Source organism: Mustela nivalis, assembly GCF_964662115.1.
Source record: "Mustela nivalis genome assembly, chromosome: 17".
Taxonomy (NCBI): domain Eukaryota; kingdom Metazoa; phylum Chordata; class Mammalia; order Carnivora; family Mustelidae; genus Mustela; species Mustela nivalis.
Window position 1 is genome coordinate 47,034,912 of NC_139036.1, and position 6,000 is coordinate 47,040,911.

Consider the following 6,000-nt stretch of genomic DNA (forward strand, 5'->3'; position numbering starts at 1 on the left):
GTGTAAAGGCTCAACATCACTTGTCACCAGGGAAATGCAAATCAAAACCACAATGAAATAGCACCTCACACTTGTTAAAATGGCTTCTATCAAGAAGAGAAGAACTAAGTGTAAGGAGAGTGTGGAGAAAGGGAACCCTTGTGCACTGCTGGTGGGAATGCAAACTGGTGCAGCCCCTATGGAAAACAGGACAGAGCTTCCTCAAAAAATTAAAAATAGAACTACCATATGATCCAGCAATTAGACTTTCAAGTACTTATCCAAAGAAAATGAAAACGCTAACTCAAGAAGGTATATGCACCATGTCCATTGGAATACTACGTACAATAGCTAAGACACTGAGGCAACCTACATGTCCACTGATGGAGGAATGAATAAAGAAAATGTGGTGTATATACACAATGGCATGTTATTCAGCTATTTAAAAAAAAAAAAAAGGACATCTTCCCATTTATGACAACCTGGATGGATCTTGGGGGCATTATGCTAAAGAAAAATAAGTCAGAGAAAGATAAATACTATATGATCTTAATTATATGTAGAACCTAAAAAAAAAAAAAAAAAAGTCCAAACACACAAAAACCAACAAAAGCAAGATAAAACCCAAACTCCGAGATAACAGAGAACAAGCTGGTGGTTGCCAGAGGTCAGGGGTGGGAAGTGAGTGAAACAGGTGAAGGGAGTCAAAAGGTACAAACTTCCAGTGACAAAATACGTAAGTCATGGGAACATCATGTATGGCATGGTGATTATAGTTAATACTGTATTTCACATTTGAAAACTCAGGGAATAATCTTGAAAAGTTGTCACAGGAAAAAAATTTTCTGTTAACTATGTACAGTGGCAGATGTGAACTAGACTGTGCTTACAATGGAATACAGAGGGAGGAGCTCAGGCTTAGGAACCAGAAACCCTGGGGTTTAATCATTCTTCGGTGCTGTGGAAATTGAATTAGATAACATTTGTGACATAAATACTATATACAAATTACCTAACATAATGTCTGACACTCAGAAAATGTTGGGTTTTCTTCTCCTATCTGGTTTTCTGGGACTGCAAAAAGGAAATTCTTTGATAGCAAACATGGATAGGAACATTTTATTTATTATTTTTTTAACTTCAGACAGGCTAAGGAATGAAAGAAATGTGCCTGTCTGTTGATAGACTGACTGCCCAGATCCCAACATAACTAGAATTTCCAAAAGGTAAACCTGATCTTATAACATTTTTCATCCAAATTTCTATGTACTTCATGAGAACTGTTTCCTTGCTGCCTATATACCTTTATTGTCAAGCTGTCAAAATAGTCGCTTCCTACCAAAGTTCTATTTATACAAGCATATAAAGTGCTTTTTATTAAATTTACTTGTGGTTGAATTAGATGGAATCTTCTGGAGGAAATAAATCATTCTTACGGCAGTAAGGAGGTTGACCTTAAGGGCACCTTCCCGAGAATGATGTCTCATTAGCATCACCAGGAAGTGCTGGATCAGCTTCTGGAAGCTACAAGACTTTCTGAGGTCTGGAGACATGGGGCAGTACCTCTCATATCCGTACTTTATCAGGCTTTCTGCCCGGGTCCTACCCACTCTGAGGGTGGTTTTCTTTGTTTTCACTCTTTGTACCTGTTACACAGACTGATGCATTTGAGACAAAACCACTAAGGAGGCAAGAAGCAGGAGCTGCCTTCAGTCTAAGCATCCCCCAGAAGCCAAGCCTTGGAAGATGGGAATGATAAAGAAGCTGTTTACTAGGGTCCATTGTGCAAGAGGTCATTTGGCACACAAATGGAGAATAAAAAAGGGGTGGGAGCAAGGCGGAGAGGGGGAACGTTCATCTGTACAATGAGCATTGAGGCCCTTGGCTTCTCAGCCTATAAATCTTGGCTCTGGTCAGATTTGGATACATGAACTTTCCAGAGATTCCTGTGGAAGAAATCACCTGCTGGCTGTGTTCTGCTGGTTGGATTGCGAGGGGAAAGGTTTAGGCAAGAACTCCATTTTTCCTGCAGTTACATACGCCAGCACCAGGGAAAACGGCTGGTCACCAGTTGTCTGTATGCTCCTTTCTGCTGGGCTGGGCTGCATCCTTACCAGAGAGCCCCGAGAATGCTTATGTCCTGTGGATTAGCTTCACATTCTATCCATTTAGCAAAAAGATGCGAAAATGGATCTGTTTTCTGCAGGCTACAAACGCCTTGGAAATGAGTATGTGTCCCTCATTGTTTTCACGAGATGTTGCTGTAGACCATCGTCCAGGAAGATGAATTCTGGACGGGTTATCTTTCTGTAGAAGTTCAGCTGTGTTCCCAATCTGGTTAGGTCGGCTGTCAGTTTCATTTATTGTTAAATTTTTTGTAGTGGTTGTCAAGTAAGGGGTTGGCAGTCCTCAAGAACACAGTTCTCGGTTTCATCCCCAGACAGGAGACAACGTAACTTGACACTTAACTGCCAAGGAGGAACCTGTCCTTCCAATTCAGCTTATTGTTTTGTTTTTTTTTTTCTTATGGGCTCTGTATGATTTCAAAAGTCTCTTCAAAAGGGCAGCAAAATTAGCCTTAAATAGCATTTCTTGGATTGCTTCTAACAATGGCAGTAAGGCCAAAGCTTCTAGTCTTGTTAGAAGCGGTTTCTTTACAACTTGTTTTTATCCTGCCAGAATAAGCCAACAAAACCTGAAAATGTGTTTTCATTAAGGCTAAAGACCATGTTTTAGCTGATATCTCCCGCAAGGGGAGAACCATCTGCAAATTTGTTTCTTACATCTCTCTTTAGCTTTCTGCTCCTAAGGCAAAAAACGAGGGGGTTTTGTTTGTATTTATCCAGGACCTTGTGCCTTCACTTAGCACAAGGAACCTATCAACAAAAATGTGTGTTCCCTAAGTTCTGCCTTTCACTGCAAACAATCAAACTTTTAAAGAGACGTTCATTTACCAAGAGCCATAATCAAGATTTTAAAAAAAAAAAACTTTGAAATTGAACAAGCAGAAATATCAACTATTTTGCACATCTTCTTCCCTGGCAGGTGACATTCGCCTAACTTTGATCCAGACATGATATCATCTCCAGGGTGTACCCTGTGCCAAACGACTGCATGCTTTTGCCCCAAACGGTGGTTTTGTGCAGACGTACAAATATGACCCGAATAGCTGTGAGCCGGCCTGCACATCCACAAACAGGTCAGAGCAGATTTGAGTTACACCACTCCCTGGCCGAGGGAGCCTGGTCCCCCCGTGGCCAGCTGGAGAGTTTACATTTGTCAATTACTTCCTTCAGGGCCTGGCTCAAGATTCATTTCCTCCAAGACTCCCTCTTCTACGAACTCACTTCGCTCAGCCATTCCCTCCTCCCACATCTGCTTATTACTCATCTCATACTCTTTGTTCTGCTCTGCCACGTACTGTTGTGTTTTACCTCGTGATCATTCTCAGAATTTTTACTTTATCCTTCAGCTAAATTAAAACTGCCTTGCAAGTAGGGCCTGTCTGCTCCTTTTGTATGCTCCCGTGGCACTTAAGTACAGTGCTACACGTGTAATGGTTTCCTAATAAAAGAGGAATGTTTTGTGGTTGTCGGGTTGGGCTTGGGATCCTGCCTTTGCCTTCTGTTCCTGAAACCCACAGTCAGTGCTCTGTCATTCACAGGTTTTCCCAGGTCTGCTCTAGTGACAGGATGTCACTTTGGCCTATTCCTCTCTGACCCCAGAAATTTCTCTCCTGACATCTCGTGGATTCGATCGTCCAGAGGTTAGATGGTCCACAATCGGGAAGGCAGGGGTGAGGAGGCAGGGAGAAACCAAGTCTGTGCAGAGGGATATTAAGTGGACAGCACAGGATCCAAGAGGGGAGGGCAGGACACCTGTAAGTGGCAGAGGGGACAGTGTTAGCAGGGGCTGGGGGGTGGGGCTGGAGAGGTAGTTGGGATAGGACACAGCAAAGAGCTTCAGATCTTTGGAGAAGGTTCAGGCTGGGGACGAGCCGGGGACAGTCTAGAGCCAAAGTGTTCAGAATCGATGTGGATTTGAAGAAGAGGCAGAGGTACAGTCTAGCATGTCTGCAATAAAGATTCAAGGTCTCATACATTCCTAGGGGATACATGACAACATACTGGGGCAAATATGAACCCACAGGAGAGACAAGGCACTCTTTCTGGGATGTCTATTTTACTATACAATTTAGGAATCTTCTAGTTGCAAACGAACCAGCCTAATAAGCAAACCCACCCTGCCCTTTGTTGGAGCGGTGCACTTAATCCCAAGGTCTATGAAGCTTCAGGTACGGCTGGATACGGCGCTCCAGTTACACTGCCAGAGCTCTAGCTTTCTCTCTTTCTGCCCTGCTTGGCTTTCTTCGTGTGTAGGCTTTCTCCAAGTTGCATTTGTTTGCTGGCAACTCCACATCCTTATATACCTTGCTGAGCCACCCAGAAGAGGAAAAAGAACTTCTCTGGGGTTCCTGCCTGGCTCAGTGGTAGAGCATGTGACTGTTGATCTGGGGGGTTGTGAGTTCAAGCCCCATGTTGGGTACAGATTACTTAAAAATAAATTTTTTAAGAAAGGAAAAAAAAAAGGCACTTTTATCCATACACCTATTAAAGAAAGAGGTTACTGTTGGACCTTGCTGGAGATACGTGCCAATGGACTACCATGGTGAGCCCTACCTGAGTCAGCAGCCTGTGAACAGGGATCAATGCCATGGTCAAGAATGCTGGCTCCACAGCCTTGGTGCAGCAGGGGACTGGGATTTCTCCCAAGGACAGGATGCTAGAAGACAAAAACCTCATGTCCACGACATATCCATATTCTGTAGTCAAACACATGTGTATATTCAAATAAACCCACTGTGGGCCGCCCGCAGGGGCGCGGGACATGGTTTACTTTATTTCTTTTGATTAACAGAGCTTTGATGAAAAGGTCTGAGGAACACTGATCAACATATAAGCCTTTTCAAACCCACAGCTACTGGGTGGAATCAGGTGTGATTGTACTTACCGCACTGGATGGCCGGGCCTTTCAGAGAGAGGCCAGACAGTGTTTGCGGACATTGTAAAATTAGAGAGTGTTACAAACAAAACAGATGAATATGGGGGAACAGAAGGAAAAATAAGGTGAAGTCAGGGATGGAGACAAACCACAAGAGACTCTTAACTACAGGAAACAAACTGAAGATTGCTGGAGGGGAGGCGGGTCGGGGGACGGGGTAACTGGGTGACGGGCTTTCCAGGGCACCTGATGGAAAGAGCACTGGGTGTTCTATGCAACTGACGAATCCCTAAACTCCACCTCTGAAACTAATAATAAAGTGTGTGTTAATTAAATTGATTTTAAATTAAAAAAAAAAATTAAAGGGTGTTTTTCCAATTTCATGGACAGCATCAATCTCCCTGCTCCTTGTATCAGACAGACCTGAACGGTTGACTTGTGGGCAGTTGTGGTAAGAGCCAATCATGGGTGTTGCTACCATTTCACTCCAGTGGAATGGACACCTTAGAAAATGACAGGAGACAGGACTGGAGAAGCACCTGGAGAATTGGGCAGGAGCAGGAAGAACTGGCATGGGGAAACACGTTGCTCTGGTCAGCACAGGACGTATCCTACTGCTCTGATCTGCACATGCGTGGCCTGCTAAGCACCTACTCCACCAGGGGTTTCATGCTCCCCAAATAAAGGGAAAACCAGAAGGGGGGAGTAGCAGATGCGGTCAGTGCCCCACGTTTATCCCTTTACCTACCACTTCTAACAGGAGACCACCAGACTTCCGGTTTCCACCACCTCCACTTCCTGCCCAACGGTGGGCTTCCTGGCTGTGCTAGCGTGGCTGGCTGGAAGTGCTGGTATCATTTCTCTTACTGCAGCCCTTAGCCAGTGCCTGCCTGGCAGGAGCTGAAGAAATACCCCATCTCCTCATCTCATCTTTCAGATGATGTTCCTCTGAGGTATGTTCTACACGGGCTCTCAGAACGTGCCCCATGGGACTAAGTTCCAGTTGTTCACAGTAGCAGC

The 6,000-nt window shown here is 44.3% G+C and overlaps 1 long non-coding RNA gene across 5 annotated transcripts in view; it reads left to right on the forward strand.

Moving 5' to 3' along the window:
• LOC309851360 overlaps positions 1 to 4,661 on the forward strand; it is a 33,163-nt gene extending 28,502 nt beyond the window's left edge. For 3 of the 5 annotated variants that reach the window (XR_014304742.1, XR_014304744.1, XR_014304745.1), the window contains one exon: positions 3,025 to 4,661. This is a non-coding gene — a long non-coding RNA (uncharacterized lncRNA). Of the gene's footprint in view, positions 1 to 1,636; positions 2,203 to 3,024 lie in introns of those variants that run through there. The other 2 variants (XR_014304743.1, XR_014304746.1) reach the window with 2 other exon arrangements.
• The last annotated feature ends 1,339 nt before the right edge of the window (positions 4,662 to 6,000 follow it).